Source organism: Pseudorasbora parva, chromosome 21, assembly GCF_024679245.1.
Source record: "Pseudorasbora parva isolate DD20220531a chromosome 21, ASM2467924v1, whole genome shotgun sequence".
Lineage (NCBI taxonomy): Eukaryota > Metazoa > Chordata > Actinopteri > Cypriniformes > Gobionidae > Pseudorasbora > Pseudorasbora parva.
Window position 1 is genome coordinate 34469682 of NC_090192.1, and position 17331 is coordinate 34487012.

At 42.2% G+C, this 17331-nt stretch overlaps 1 long non-coding RNA gene across 2 annotated transcripts in view; it reads right to left on the minus strand.

Annotated features, from left to right (window-relative positions):
* LOC137056242 (uncharacterized) overlaps positions 1-14261 on the minus strand; it is a 353174-nt gene extending 338913 nt beyond the window's left edge. For both annotated transcript variants that reach the window (XR_010900252.1, XR_010900253.1), the window contains exon 1: positions 13931-14261. This is a non-coding gene — a long non-coding RNA (uncharacterized lncRNA). The remainder of the gene's footprint in view (positions 1-13930) is intronic.
* Positions 14262-17331: the final 3070 nt, after the last annotated feature.

Genomic DNA, 17331 nt, shown 5'->3' on the forward strand with positions numbered 1-17331 from the left:
GGGTATAAAACCTCGGCGGAACCAGAGACCAGGGAGGGAGAGAGACGGACGGTTGATGCTGAAACACGGACTGAGAAACCGGAAGCCGGAAGTACCGACCCGGAAGTGATCGCGAGTGTTTGGAGTTGGAAAGAATCTCCACACTACTAAGTGTGCTTTTGATATTGAGTTGATAAATAAAAGAGCATCAACCGTCCAGCCGACCCCCGTGTCCTCTTCCTTCCTCACATTAAGAACTTTGTTACATTGGTGCCGAAACCCGGGAGGAAGTAGGACAGCGCCGCCGCCATGCAGACGCCCTCCGCCTCGCCATTTGCGGACATTATTACATCCCTCGCGGTCCTCCATCAGGACCAACACCAAGCCATGCTGGACCTTCGGGCAGACCAGGAGCGCCGCTTCGAGGCCATTGTCCGAGGCCAGCAAGAGGACCGCGAGAAGTTCCGGAGCTGGATCGACCGGGAGGCTCGCACCGAAGCCGCCGGGCTCCCCAGCGCACCGGTCCACGTGCCCCTGCACAAAATGGGGCCACAGGATGACCCAGAGGCGTTCGTTGACCTCTTTCAAAAGGCCGCGGAGGCCTGCGGGTGGCCCCGGGCACAGTGGCCGGTGCGCCTGATACCACTGCTGACAGGCGAGGCCGAGGCGGCTGCACAACAGCTACCGGTGGCGAACCTCCTGGACTATGATGACCTAAAGAAGGCCATCCTCCAGCGGGTCGGCCGCTCCCCGGAGCAACACCGACAGAGGTTCCGCTCCCTGGAGTGGGGGGAGGCCGGTCGACCCTTCGCGATGGCCCAACAGCTCCGGGACTCATGCCGCAGATGGCTCCTGGCCGGCGGAAGCGACGTGGACCACATCGTCGATCTGGTGGTACTGGAGCAGTTCATCGCTCGGCTCCCAAGGAAAACTGCCGAGTGGGTCCAGTGCCACCGGCCCACGTCGCTGGAGACGGCCATCCACCTGGCGGAGGACCACCTGGTGGCGTGCCCGGGGGTCGGCGCACCCCTTTTAACCTCTCGCTCTCTCTCTCCCCCCTCTGTGTCTCCCTCTCCTCCTATCCCTCTCCCTAGGTCACGCCCTCCGGGCCCTCCTCGGATTTCCCCCAGAGGCCGGGGTGGGATGGGCCCTGGACCGCTCGGGAGTTCGCGGGCTCCGCCCAGGGGGGCGGGGCTGCTGGGGATGGGGGGTGATAGTGGCTCTGGTTCCGCGCCCTCCCCGCGCTCATTGTCCAACCCACTCCCCGCCGCAGGGGTGGCGGGTAAGCCTGGGCTGGCCTGCTGGCGGTGCGGTGATCCGGATCATTTTGTGGACCGATGTCCGAGGATGGACATCGGGACAATGATCCGGATCCCGGACGTCCAGCGGACCACCCCCGATCAAGCAGGAGAGTACCAAATTCCTGTAAGTATCAAGGGGGGTACATATCAGGCCTTGGTGGATTCAGGATGTAACCAAACCTCGATCCATCAAAGCCTGATGCAGCCTGGGGCATTGGATACAAGCCGCATGGTTAAGGTACGGTGTGTGCACGGGGATGTGGTGGAATATCCGGTTGTCCCAGTCACGATACAATTTCGGGGGCAAAAGCATAGTATAGAGGTGGCGGTTAGTCCACACCTCCGGCATCCGCTAATTCTGGGGACGAATTGGCCCGCCTTTACGGCTTTATTGGGATCGTTGTGTGCGGATGCCGCTTGGGGGAAAAAGGCAAGGAAGGGGGCGGTGCGAGTACAGCTTGGGGAGACTGAACCGGGACCCTCGGAGACAACTCCAGAGGAACCGAGCGGGATTGAGAGACTAATTCTCTCGGACCGCGATGACTTTCCTCTGGAGCAGTCCCAGGACGACACCCTTAAGAACGCTTTCCAGCAGGTCCGATCGATCGACGGACAGTCTCTCCAACCTGCCTTGCCTGTCTCCTATCCTTATTTTGCCATAATAAAAGATCGGTTGTATCGAGTGACCCAAGACACTCAGACAAAGGTAGATACAACCCAGTTGTTAGTACCAAAGAGCCGCCGGGAAATGCTTTTCCAGGCGGCTCACTCTAACCCGATGGCGGGCCACCTGGGACAGGCGGCCACGCTGAATCGTTTAATGACCCGATTTTTTTGGCCAGGCATTCATGACAATGTGCGCAGGTGGTGCGCGTCTTGTCCTGAATGTCAGTTGGTGAATCCACTGGCCGCCCCAAAAGCGCCATTGCGCCCCCTTCCATTAATGCAGGTCCCCTTCGAGAGAATTGCGATGGACCTCATCGGGCCATTAGAGCGATCCGCACGCGGACATCGTTTTGCGCTAGTTATCGTGGACTACGCAACACGATATCCGGAAGCAGTGGCTCTCCGCAACATCTCTGCGAAGAGTGTGGCGGACGCACTGTTTCGTTTAATCTCCCGAGTGGGGATTCCGAAGGAAATCCTCACTGATCAAGGCACGGCGTTTATGTCACGCACGTTAAGCGAATTGTACGGATTATTGGGCATTAAATCCATTCGAACAAGCGTCTATCACCCACAAACAGACGGCTTGGTCGAACGATTTAATCGCACTCTTAAATCCATGATCCGTAAATTCGTACAGGAAGACGCCAAAAATTGGGATCGGTGGTTAGAACCCCTCTTATTTGCTGTGCGGGAGGTCCCGCAAGCCTCCACAGGGTTTTCCCCCTTCGAGCTTCTCTACGGACGGCAGCCCCGGGGGGTGCTGGATGTCCTACGAGAAACTTGGGAGGAGGGGCCTTCTTTGGCCAAGAACGAAATTCAGTATGTGCTGGACTTGCGAACAAAACTCCACACCTTGGGGCGGCTATCGAGGGAGAATTTGTTGCAAGCCCAGGACCGCCAGAGCCGGTCATATAACAGGGGTACAAAACTACGCAAATTCACACCGGGAGAGAAAGTGCTCGTTCTACTCCCTACGTCGAGCTCAAAATTAATGTCGAAGTGGCAGGGGCCGTTTGAGGTCGCACGACAGGTAGGAGAGCTCGATTATGAAGTGATACGATCCGATAGGAACGGGGCACGTCAAATATACCACCTCAACCTGCTAAAAAAATGGAATGAGGTGGAATCAGTGTTGTTGGCAACGGTGATCGGGGGAGAGGATGATCTCGGGCCAGAGGCGAGCATTAAAGTGCAATCAGTCGCGCTGGCCCCTGGGGGAGATCACCTCTCACCGTTACAACTCACTGATTTATCAAAATTGCAGGCGGAGTTCGCTGACGTGTTCTCGCCCCTACCGGGACGTACCGACTTGATTCAGCACCATATCGAGACCGAGCCGGGCGTGGTAGTTCGCAGCCGCCCGTATCGCTTGCCTGAACACAAGAAAAAGGTAGTTCAGGAAGAATTAGGCGCAATGCTCGACATGGGAGTAATCGAGGAGTCCAACAGTGACTGGGCGAGCCCGATAGTTTTGGTCCCCAAAACAGACGGCTCGGTCAGGTTCTGTGTGGACTACCGCAAGGTGAACGCTGTGTCGAAATTCGACGCGTATCCAATGCCGCGGGTTGACGAGTTGCTTGATCGGTTGGGCACGGCTCGATTTTATTCGACGCTGGACTTAACAAAGGGCTATTGGCAGATCCCCTTGTCTCCATTGTCCAAAGAAAAGACAGCTTTCACCACGCCGTTTGGATTGCACCAATTTGTCACGCTTCCTTTCGGGTTGTTCGGGGAGCCCGCTACCTTTCAGCGCCTCATGGACAGGATTTTGCGTCCCCATGCCGCATATGCTGCTGCCTATCTGGATGATTTCGTGATTTACAGTCACGATTGGCAGCGGCATATGCAGCATGTCAGGGCGGTCTTGAGGTCGCTGAGGGGAGCGGGGCTCACGGCCAACCCAAAGAAGTGTGCGATTGGGCGGGTGGAAGTAAGGTATCTGGGCTTCCACTTGGGTCATGGACAAGTGCGTCCCCAAATTGATAAGACCGCAGCAATTGCAACCTGTCCGAGACCCAAGACCAAAAAGGAGGTTAGGCAGTTCTTGGGGCTGGCGGGATATTATAGACGGTTCATACCAAATTATTCGGACCTCACCAGCCCTTTGACTGACCTTACTAGAAAGGGGCTACCAGATACGGTCCAGTGGACGGAGCCGTGTCAACAGGCTTTTACCCGAGTGAAGGCTGCTCTATGTGGCGGGCCGCTCTTACACTCCCCTGACTTTTCTCTCCCTTTCTTGTTGCAGACTGACGCGTCGGACAGGGGGCTGGGCGCAGTCCTGGCCCAGGAGGTGGAGGGGGGAGAGCGGCCGGTGCTGTACATTAGCCGTAAGCTCTCCAAGAGGGAAGCTAAGTACAGCACCATAGAGAAGGAGTGTCTGGCCATCAGGTGGGCCGTTCTCACCCTCCGCTACTACCTCCTGGGGCGAGAGTTCACCCTCTGTTCGGACCACGCTCCTCTCCAATGGCTCCACCGCATGAAGGATACCAACGCGCGGATCACCCGTTGGTATCTAGCTCTTCAGCCGTTTAAATTCAAGGTGGTCCACAGGCCGGGTGCTCAGATGGCTGTGGCCGATTTCCTCTCCAGAAATGGGGGGGGGGGGGGGCTGCAGGCCGGACGGCTCCCCGGCCTGAGTCGGGCGGTGGGGGTATGTGGCAAGGGGGGCGTGGTTCAGCGAGGTCTGCAGCGGGAGAGAGAGCCGCGGGACGAGCGGTAAGTGAGTGGGTTGGACGCAGATTAATAACACCTGTCTCTTGTTCCAGTAATGAGCGCGGAGAGGGTATAAAACCTCGGCGGAACCAGAGACCAGGGAGGGAGAGAGACGGACGGTTGATGCTGAAACACGGACTGAGAAACCGGAAGCCGGAAGTACCGACCCGGAAGTGATCGCGAGTGTTTGGAGTTGGAAAGAATCTCCACACTACTAAGTGTGCTTTTGATATTGAGTTGATAAATAAAAGAGCATCAACCGTCCAGCCGACCCCCGTGTCCTCTTCCTTCCTCACATTAAGAACTTTGTTACAAGTACTTTAACAATTACTTCTCTGAGGCAAATGTGGCGTTTTCCGCTTGAGGGCGCCCTCTGGCTTTTAGTACGAATTAAAAACTTTTGGGTAATCAATAATAAGAAAATAATGCTTAATACATTTTAAAACTTAATTAACTTAAATATATAAATTTGTTGGACAATCCATGTTTTTCTTCAAAGTACAGGAGTTTGTTTCCCCCACAGTGGATGCACAAGAGGTTCATATTTCATATTAAAGACAGACTTTAAGAATAACTCCTTAGGCTTAGACCTTTCTAATGTTTTTAGTCATAGGCTGTCTGCATATTAATAGGTAACCCAGCAGTTTAAAAAAAAAAAAAAAAAAATTTGGTAAAATATTACAAAAATAATAATTAGTATAAGTATTGTATTGTTATATTTATTCTGACGTACTCTTTTTTTATTTGTAATCATGAAAATGTTATTGTAATGGTAATATTTCTTATTTTTAAAAATATTTTTTGCAGTTATAATAATCATAATTATTATTATTAGTCACATTAATATAAAAACACAATGTTATATACACACACTTTTCATTTGTAAATAATTATAATAACAATAATCGCATTTTAAATCGCAATCGCAATTTTACCCAGAATAATCGCAGTTATATATTTTCCCCAAATCGTGCAGCCCTAGTTGTTATAGCTTTGGAGACAATATAATAGCATGATATAATAATACTAGAATTGATTTACAGTTAATAAATATACTGGAGTTGAAACCAGTTTTCTGTTTTACACCATTCAAAAATGTTATAATATACAAAGATTGCCAGAGGCTTTGACGGAATCCTCTAGGTGAGAATGTCAAGATAAAATTTCCTAAGACACAACAATATTTCCCATATGAAACCGCCCTACGAGAAATATTTGAGATGTGCCTAGGCATGATCTCTGGCTTTTACTTAATCAAAGGATACAGTAAACATGCATCCATCAGTCACAACCTTGCCATAAGTGTCAATTATTTTCCAAAGCAATCCTCTGATTGCATCCCATTTTAGAGGACAGAGAAAGAGCAAGAGGAAGGAGAAAAAGAGAGACTAAAATGTAAATTTGACCTTTCTTCATTCTCCAAATCTGATCTGAGGTCAGTGCTTTATCTCTTGTAACATTTATCTGCATTCAGTAATGACCTTCCCATCATGCTCTACTGGAATACTGATGGGACTTAAACTTCACTAGCTGTCAGAGGCCATGAATACTCACACTACACATGATCATGTCTCACAGTATGTAGAGCTTAAAAAAAAAAACCTGACTAGTCCCCATTATGTCAGCGAGCACACAGTTTTCAGTATCTGGTAGCCTAATCTTCAGCAATCCTTTCCGGTTCTCTTTATGAACACTAATGGTGCCGTTTCAGCTCATTGCAGATGATGCCATTTTGTCTTGAGGCTTAATCTTGTAATTTCTTTCCCTCTCTCTTTTACTCTGCAACTGCAAGTAAGGGATCTATTTTAGATTAATATTTTATTTGCAGTATGTACTATGATAAGCAATCTAAAGATGTGACACTGTAAAAATTCAAGACGTTTAGAAAAGTGGGTGCATCGTGCTGATGCTGCTAGTTAGAGCTGGGTATCGAGTCAGAATATTCCAATTCGATACAAATTTGATTCACGAGCTCTCAAAACAATTCGAATTCGATTCTCGATTCAACTCAGTGAATAGATTTAATACAAATACTATATTTATAAAAAAAGAACAGTGAACATAAGTTTAAAAGTGGGTAATTAAAAATAAATTAAGAGCCACCAACCAGTGTATTCTTTTCATTTTAGGTACACTTGAGTACATTAAAACCAAACCCATATTTCAAAATTAAAATCAGCTTTAATCTAAAAAAAAAAAAAAAATGACTGAGAATTATTTTATACAATTTTGTTTTTATGGATATTTGGATATATTTATTCTAAAACATGAAAAGGATATTGGATGATTTTGTGAGTGCAGTTACTTTTCAGGCTCGAGAAGCATTCATTCCTGGACACAAGTAGTTGCCGTGGTAACGAACAACAATACCTTAACGTGCTGACTTATGTGGACTAACTTTTATTTGAGGAATGAAAGATGAAATTTGAAAGATTATATCAATTACATTGTTAAACAAGAAGGTGGCAACAAGTGACTGTCAAAAATTATTTGTCATTGAATCATTCATTTAAGAGATTCGCTCAAAAACACTGAATCGTCCAGTCATGAAATAAGTGAAGTCTTTGAGTCTTTGAATCATTCATTCAAATCGATATTTTAAAAATAATTCAAATTAAACATTTTTAAATAGACTGCAGCAATTAACATTTTGTCAGAACCTCCAGTAAATGACATGGTATTTTGTTAATTTGTCTGTTTAGAATAGTGGGAGGATCGCAATCTCGATTTTAAAACAAAATTGTGATTCTCAATTTATCCAAAATTGTGCAGCTGAACTCTACTGTAAAGGCAGATTTATGCAAAAAATAATTTAATATGAAATGTCAGAAAAATAAGCACTATCGTACAGGTTTTCTGAGAAATCACAAGTGTCAAACTCTATATAAATCCAGCAGTTTTCTAAAAGATATTTTTAACTGTTGCTGTTCTCATCCTTCAAATGAAATAACACTCATACTGAGTTTAGGGGCCATTTGGAAAAGCATCAAGGCTAACATTATGCACCATAATGACAAATAATCTACACTCTGGTCAAAATTGAAGTAAATTGGTAGCTAATTGAAGCTGAGTAGATGACTGGAACCCATCCAATTAGATCTCATTACTTCAGCATTCTCTTCATTTTCTCCTCTATGGTGTGCAAATTGGAAGCTAATGATTCTAAGTTTTCATATGGCAGGTATGTTTAAAAAAAGAAACGCAACATGATTTAAGGGACTAACATATCCAATCAAAAGTTTGACCACTCGAGACTAGATTTTCTTCCCAAACAATAGGAATTCTAATGCTGGAGATGTGTTATGTGTTATGAATTATCAATCATTATTTACTTATACCCTGAAGAGAACATTCTGGACAAGCTACTTCTAAAACGTCCGACATGACAATTTCCATGAGACACATGTCATCATAAAGTCATGCCATTTTCCTGAGGCATGGTTAGACTGTCCTTGATACATTCTGTCACAGCAGACTAATAGTGGTTGACAGACTCAATGAAAATAGATTTGTTTTTCTGGCTTTCTAACCTAACCTAAGTGATGTTAGTTATTCTTACTTACTAGAAATGTAAGAAATACAATTAGTTTGTAGGCTACAGTGTGTGTGTGTGTGTGTGTGTGTGTGTGTGTGTGTGTGTGTGTGTGTGTGTGTGTGTGTGTGAATAGCCCGTGTGAATTCACTGTAACCTTTGTACACAGCAACCAATTCATTTTGAATCACTTAAATGAACAGATTCGTATGACTCATTCGTTCAGGAATCATACTGCACTGGTAGTGAAGAATGTTTTAAATAACTAAACACAATCATCTAACAAGAACACGAGCCTTTCGACATCCGTTGAAGCAGTCGATTCCGTTCCCTTCCGGAATTCCTGTTCCCCCTCAACGAAGCATGTCTGTTGATAGCGGATGCAGAAGCAGCTAAGCACAGCTGGGTGTACGGAAAGCGAAAAAGGCCAAAAGTGTTGGCGCTACTTCCAAATGTCACACGCACTGCAGCATAATAAAATGATTCTCTCACACACACTCCATTTATTCTGTGAATTTAATTTTGCACTTGTTCTTGTAGGCCTATTATGTCTGAATGTATGCAGTTGAATTCTACCTATACGAATTAGTCTAATTTGTCCATGCTGACTTCAAAACTCAATGCCTCATATTATTGTCATAAGGGAAACACATATTCAGATGTTTACGTTTTTTTTCAATGGAAATTACATTAAATTGACCTGAAATGAGTTGAACCTATTTTGATGAGGTAAAACAATGTAAAAACACATCTTTTGATAACTTTTTGCTCATTTAATTTCAGTGTTATGTTCCCTGTCTAAAATGAAATAAATAAATACATTTGAATAAAACCATATATGGCTATTATTACCTTTAATATTTGTCACATGCAAGATGCAAGGGTGCAACATAACATTCTTATCATAATTACCATACAGCTTCAGAGGGCACTAATTAAATCAATTAATCAATCAAAAAGGTAAATAAATGGTGTTATAAATTGGGGAGATGACCACACAACATTGTCACCTGAATTTCTATTCTTGCTGGCGAACTCCAACAATGGATCCAAAAATGTATGAGGAGATCTTTAATTATAAAACTCAAGGCACATATCCGTTTGGCATAAAAAAAGAGCATAAATATGTTATCCGGAGACGTTGCTACAATTTTCAAGTTGATGGTAAGCAAAATTCTAAATACTCAAAATAAATGATAATTCCTCTACACATAGCTCCACTGACAGGAGTGAAGTAGTGATACACCAAGACTTGGTACAATCAAAAAGTAAATACTTGTCAATGAACTATATGTATAATGGACTTGCTAGCAACTAAAACATTTAAAAAATATGTTGTTTAATTTTGCCTCCTTCCATTGGGCCTTCAAAACCTCCTTGCAGGTTACCTGTTTAGATTTTACTAACAATAAAGCTATTTCATTAGATGGCCAACTTTTCCACATTTCCTCCAAAAATGTACGACGAAAAGTGGTCGTTGGACAAAAAGAGGCCAACCAAATATTCTCAGAATTCCACGCCAGCCCCTACGGAGCACACTGTGGAATGGAGAAGACAAAGCTTGCCATTTCAGCAAGGTTTTACTGGCCTGGAATGGGGGTGGACATTGATAAATGGGTAAATACTAAATTGTTCCCTTTTAACTTTGCTGTTTGACATACAAATGGATTGTTTTGGAATTAATGTCTTGCCTATTTCTGAACATTAGGTTTTGCAGTGTGCCCAGTGCCAGTTCAGCAGACTGACCATCAAGCAGGAGCCCAAGTACATCCCAATATGTGTATGTAAACTTGTCCACATGTATATGGAGTTTGAGATGGGTAATTCTTGGGGTCACCAAATTGAAATGTATTCATTGGGCTATATTATTTTTAAGGTGGATAAACCTCTGGAACTGCTGGGCATGGATTTGGTGGGAAAAGTCAACAGGACCAACCAGGGCAATGAATACATTTGTGTCCTTGTTGACTATTATACAAAATGGTCCGAGGCCTATGCCATCCCCAACAAATCGGCAGCAGTTGTGTCACGCTGCATAGTTAACTTTTTCTATAGGTTTGGGGCACCAAAGAGGATACTTACAGACCAAGGCACTGAGTTTGTGAACCAGGTTTGTAGTTTGTTGAATGAACCAAATTAAGTATGCATGAGAAATGTCATGTTCATAAGATTTGTTGGATTATGATTTGCGCACATTTATGATTCTAATCTATTTAAATTAATTTTTAATGTATGTTTTGCAAACAGATCAATGAAGAACTATGCACATTCCTCAGTGTGGAGAGAAGCCTCTGTGCCCCATACCATCCACAAACAAATGGGCTTGTGGAAAAATTAAATGGAACCATTCAGAGGTAAATCTTCATTAACAGGTTGCTTTGTGGGTGTGCAAAATTCAAGGAAATAGTTGTCTTTGCAACTGGTTACTCATAACTTTCAACTTATTTTGGTTCTGACTCTAGAGCCTTATGTAAACTAGTGGATACAAGGCCTGAAAAATGGGATGAGTACCTAGATGCGGTAATGTTTGGTCTTAGAACCAAGACGCAGCTAACAACTAGGTACTCACCGTTTTTCTTAATGTTTGGCATGGAGGCGAGATATCCCTGTGAGGTTCCTGAGACTTATGAGGTATGTTATAATTTACATGTTCCATATAACTATCATTATAGTATCAATTAAAAGTTAATGAAATTATTTCAATCTTCAATATTGTTTCTGAAAAGATCAACAGCACAGTGGAATCTGTCATTGCAGAGGACACAATATCCAAGGCCATTTCTCTAAAGGAGAAAATGGACAACATTGTCAAAAAAAATGTAACAAAAAAACAGGACAGGACACAGAAGGTGGTAAATCAGGTACCATTCTCCTTAGGCCAGAAGGTCCTAAGAAAAAACATAAGGTCCCAGCAAAGGAAAGGGGGCAAGCTTGAGCGCAGCTGGTTGGGACCTTATGAAATAACGCATGTTGAAGAAAAAAGTGCTGATTTAAGGGATGAAAAAGGGAAGATATTCCCGAAAATCAACACCGATCACCTCAAACCATTTAAAGAAGACACCCCCCGGATACCCCACAGAATTACCCAAGAATCACAACATAAAAGATCGCACAAAGAAACTGGACCATGCCATTCACTCCCACCTGTAGACCTCACCATCACTAAGTCACAAGAAAACCAGCCCCCACAATCACCTACATCCACACAATCTACCATTTCCTCTCCCCTGTCTCCACTGGACTTGTCAAAAAAATCAACACTGGAAATGCCACATTCCTCACCTGTGTCCCACACCACTTCAGTTGTACCAGCTGACAAAACAGACACTGTGCATAGCTGTAAGTGATGTAAAGTCAGATCTTATAAAAGCTCCATATTAGTCTGAATTCTAATATATTTGTATGGTGGTAGGTGCAATGCTCTTTTTGGTTATCCTCTGTAGATATCAAAAGTGCCTGGGCTGGAAACAACAGCTATGTACTGCTGTCCAGAGTGGGACCATATAAATTATTTTATAAAGACTTTCAGATTGGCCCTGGGAAGGAGTTGGAGAGTGAGGTACACATTTAATTGATTTTTAACAGCTAAGCCTTTCATCTGCACATTAATATTTTGTATTAATGTTTAATTTTGCTATGTTTGTCAAGGTTATAAATGCATATCTGTCACTGAAGGTGAGGGACCACAATTTGACCTCACCGGGAAAAGCCTTCCATATGGACACCTTTGCCATGACCGACATGTGGAAGAAAAAGTATCGACGGCTCAAGGTGTCCTGTAAATTTTAATGTTGTTATTTTGCATTTTATTATTGGTGTTAATATCCATCTTTGTTTGGGACTGTGAAAATTCATTTGTTTATTGGTACATAGGCTTTAGTGAGCAAGGTATATGCATCACATTTTCTTTCAGGTGGACCCAGCAAACTATGAGCTAATAGTGGGCATTGTGAACAAGGGCCACCACTGGTTCCTAGTTGTAAGTATTTGTGGTAGTGAATAGTTTTCCTGTTGATATTCTCCAATATTCCTGTTGTCGTATCGTGTTGTCTGGATATTTTTTGCATTTTATTTAGGCTGTATACCCATCTAAAAAAAAATCCATTCTGCTTGACTCAATGGGAGAGTCCAACATCAAGAAGAAAAGGTGTTTGGAGACAACAAGGTATTTTTGCACCACAGTCAGATGTAGTGTTATTGTGAAATTATGTATTCTTGAGAAAACTCTTGTTTGTAGAGCCCTGATGACAGAAAATGGCATTTCAGCTTCACAATGGGTGTGTGAAAGCCTGCCTCACCCACTTCAGAGGGATGTTACGTCATGTGGCGTTTTCGCTTTAAAGGTTTTTTTTTTCAATAGCAGTAAATAATGTTCATTAAAATGGTATGATACCTTGCAGTGGTTTTATTTTTGTGGTTACTTCCTTAGTTTGCAGAACACATTCTGCAAAACACTGCAGTTGACTTCTCCAACAGGCCACAAGATGTAACCCAATACAGAATGGAGATTGCTTTATTTTTGCTCCGCCAATCTGGTATGGCTTTATAAGCTCTTGACTGTTATTGACCTATTCTTTTTGATGTGCATCACTTTCATTAGTGTTGTACTGTACCTTATAGATGACCTAAGTGATCTGTGCCACTTTTGTGGGGAGGCAGAAATCTTTGAAGATGCCAAAGATGATGATGAGGCAAAAGACACAGATGATGATTCGGAGGATGACGCAAAAGATGCAGATGGAGATATCCAATGGGTAACTATGGCTGCATTTTTAGTTGGTGTTGCATACACTAAATAATAATAACAAATTTTTCTTTTTTTACAGATTTCCTGTGACTACTGTGGGCGCTGGTTCCACATGAAGTGTGTGGGCAATCCATCTACAGAAGATGAATACAAATGTGCTTCTTGCATTAAATGACTATTATGAAGCAATTGTTTTTGGAGTTTGTGTTTATTTTTCACTTTTGGTAAACCGTTACACCTGAAAATCGGTGTCTGAAAACAAGCAGTATGTCTTTACTTTCAAAATATAAAATGTGACAAACACCTGTGAACATCTAACCAAAGCCTTAGTAAACAATACATTGAAATCGATAATACATTTTAAAACTGACAAGAAATAAGCAGGGTTAAACTGGCAGCTGGAAACCCTCGCTTCTAAAAAAAAAAAAAAAAAAACCTTTCTGAACCTTTCGGCTTCCCGTACATCCAGTTGTGCTTCGTGCTCACGTTATTTCTGACGGTACGCATGGTAACTCGGCAACTACGAGTGACTTGCAGTATGTTTGCGTAAAGGGAAACAGACATTCCGAAGGGAACAGAATCGACTGCAACACCGTTAACAAATACGGACATCATGAAAATACAACTAACGACTCATATATATAAAGTCATTCATTCGAAATTGCACTAGCCAAAAATTCAATTGCACATGCTGCAATTCATTTTCTCACGAGCCGTCTGTCAACTGTTAATAAAACGACCATGAAAAGCATTCGCTTCCGATTTAGAACTAACTAAATTAAAATAATTCTCAAAGAAAAAAAAAACTTAGGCCTACTATAACAAACAATCACGAGTGACATTGCTTAAAAACATTTCAATAATCATAATGCTGCTCATTATGAATGGCTATTTTAAGGAAAATAAAAATAGCATGATAACCAAGCACAACTTACAATTTAACATAGCATAGCTTAAACAACAACGTAAAGAAGTGTAGTAACTTACATTAAGAAGAAATATTTCCGTTGCTTTATCCATTTTCTCTCATCTGTCATCTCATTGCCAAGCAAGTTGCAACAGTTGTTGTGGTGGCGTTCCTGAATGTAGGCCGTATCAATGTTTTGAACGCGTTTGAATCACTCAATTAAATCATTAGGCTCGTTTGAGGAACTTTAATGCTTTATAAAAGAATGAGTTAAAACAATTCACCCCCTTACAGTTGTCATGAAGAGTAGAATTAGCTGTATAGACCAAAACAACAAGTTGTACCAGGCTGTAAACATTTTTTTTTTTCTGCTGTAAAATTAGGCGTTTTAACATGGAGCTAAATGAGATTCTGCTCGAGGCTGTCCCTGGTGGCCACTCTGCAAAAGGCGGATTCGAATCCGTGTTCGATCGTGACAAAACAATCAGCCATTAACCACACGTTTTACTGATTGCCACTGATGATGTTGAATTATTGGAGTTTTTCTTAAATCTTTTTTGACACAGGCATTGTTAGGCGGAGCTAGCACTTGCCAACACTATTTGCTCTAGTGTGAATAGACACACGTTTTTTTAAATCTCTTTAATTTTTATTATAAGTGTAGCCTACAAATAAAATATTTGTTTAAGGGGGGGGGGGGTGAAACACTCTCAATCAGTCAATCTCATGTCAATCTTGAGTACCTATAGAGTAGTATTACATTCTTCATATCTCCGAAAAGTCTTTAGTTTTATTATATTTAAAAAGAAAGTTTGGCTGTAGGAGTCTCACCAGAAAAAAACGAGTGCCTGGAGATATCGTGTGGGCGGAGCTAAAGAATGACGAGTGCATAAAGCGGTGACGTCCTCAAGCGTGGAGAAGAAAACGCTACCCTAAATCAGTTCAACTAATACATATATGATCCAGAATCAGATCCGGAGGCTGAAATAAATTGAACAGAGAATAAAGTGGCCTGTCAACATTTGTGTGTGTTTACTCGCAGTTTATGAGGACATTATTTGGTTTATGGACTAGGTATGTTTGCGACTAAACCTTACCCCTTAGCATTTCACCCCCCCCCCCCCCCCCCCCACACACACACACACACACACATACACACAAACACACACACACACACACACACACACACACACACACACACACACACACACACACACACACACACACACACACACACACACACACACACACACTTTTAAGGTTTCACTGACAAACTTAAGTATTTTGTATTTTTTTGTATTTTGTAAATATAACATTTTTAACAAAACCATTTAAGTTTTTCAAGTGAAACTTTTGCCCGATCTAGTCTGATACAAGACTACTTCCCAAAAAGTCTGTGGTCATTATTTCCCGATTTCCCTTTTTATGATGGGCTGTAGGCTACATTTTCAATGCTGTACACTTTCTGATGAAACTCTGGATGGTCCTTTTCATCTTTGAACTGAGAACTCAATATATGTTTTTCACCCCCCAAAAAACAAGCTGAACCATGGACTCATCTGACCACGCACTCAGCACACATTTCCACTGTGTTTTGGATCATCTGAAATGAGCTCAGGCCCAGAGAGCTCAGCTCCATCTCTGCACTGAACAGATGTATAGCTTTCTCCTTGCGTAACAGATTCAAGTGGCATTCTTGATGCAGAAGCAGACTGTGTTCTTAAGTAACTGGTTTTTCCAAGTAGTCCAGTGCCCATGTGGCTATATTTAACACAGTAGCATGATGGTTTCTCTTGCAATGCCATCTGAGGGCTCAAAGGTCACGCATACATGTGTTTTTACAGAGGTATCCTGCCTTGTCCTACACGGACTGAGAATTTCCTGGATTCCCTGAATCTTTTCACAATATTATATATGGTAATTGGTCAAATAAATATTGTATTGATTGCAATCTTATATTGACAAATGTGATTTTTGAATTGCTTGACAATTCTCTTATGAAATTCGGCACAAAGTGGCGAGCGTGGTGCCCTGAGACTTTGGTAGATGTTCCTTTTACCCAAAATGGTTTTCACCCGAATATAAACCCTCAGCTATTACAGCTTCTAATCGTGGACTGTTTTAAAATAGTTTAACCTGGATTTTGTATAGCCTTTTAATTAGCCTCTGTCAGCATTTTTTTTCCAGTTTTTTTTATTTATTTTGCAACCATACATTTATAAAATATGTGTAGAATGATGTGTTGAAGGGGTTTCACCGAGCCCATGTGATCCCTCAGTGCATCGGTGCTGTGGATGGGCCCCATGTGTAAATCAGGCAGCCGATCATAGTGTATTTTTGTGTTTTCATGTAGACAAAGTTTTTTAAAACCGTGATTGTTTTTTAAGGAGAAGAAAAAACTCTGGTTTTACAAATACCCATGTACGTGTGGACTTGGACTATATATATATATATATATATATATATATATATATATATATATATATATATATATATATAGGCCTAACAATATACCAATATCCAATGTCCATAGACAACAATTGAATTACCAATTTCAAGGCCCAGAAAGGTAGTAAAGGCCTTGTTAAAATACAGTGGTTTCACCCAATGGTTTTGGGTAAATTGGGTTTGTAAAATAAATCATTAAATGGCACTTTCTGGAGAGTTTTGTGCAAAGAAATGGAGTCTGAATCTTACATGATATGTAAAAAACTGCAAGGTTATGAGCATATACATTGCAAGTTTGCATAGTATCAACAGGTAGCCTATTAGGATATCTAGCATTTACATTACTGTTAATCAGTCATCACTTGATTGCACATTGTATTACCTTATGTAGTGACCCATACAATGTGCCAAACATAATATGCCACATGAAGAGACAGTGCAGCATATGATAGCAGCAACAGCTGGGAAGATTTTCATTATATTTAACACTGCACACACTGACAATTGATTGGTTGACTTACCAAACAAGGCCAATCAGGATGCTTTCTGTCTTACATGCGCTTCATGAGGCATGCGCACTAGTACACACGCGCAAGGTCTCTCGCTCCCCCTCACTCTCTGCAGTGCACACGCTACACGATTCAAAGGGTTAGTTCACCCAAAAAAGACATTTATGTCATTAATGACTCAAATTGATGACTATTGAAAATACATTTTTGTGCAAAAATAACAAAACAAAAAAACGACTTTATTCAGCATAGTTTCATTCAGTTTATTCAGTTTGTTTTCAATTCTCAAATAAAGATTCAAACAGTTATGAATCAGCGTATTGCTTCATGATTAGGATTGCCAATGTCACGTGATTTCAGCAGTTCGGCAGTTTGACACGTGATCCGAATTATGAATCGATTCACTGATTCATAACCGTTTGAATCTTTATTAGGGGATTGAAAACAAACAGGGAAGAGAAGACAATGCTGAATAAAGTCGTAGTTTTTGTTATTTTTGGACCAAAATGTATTTTCGATGCTTC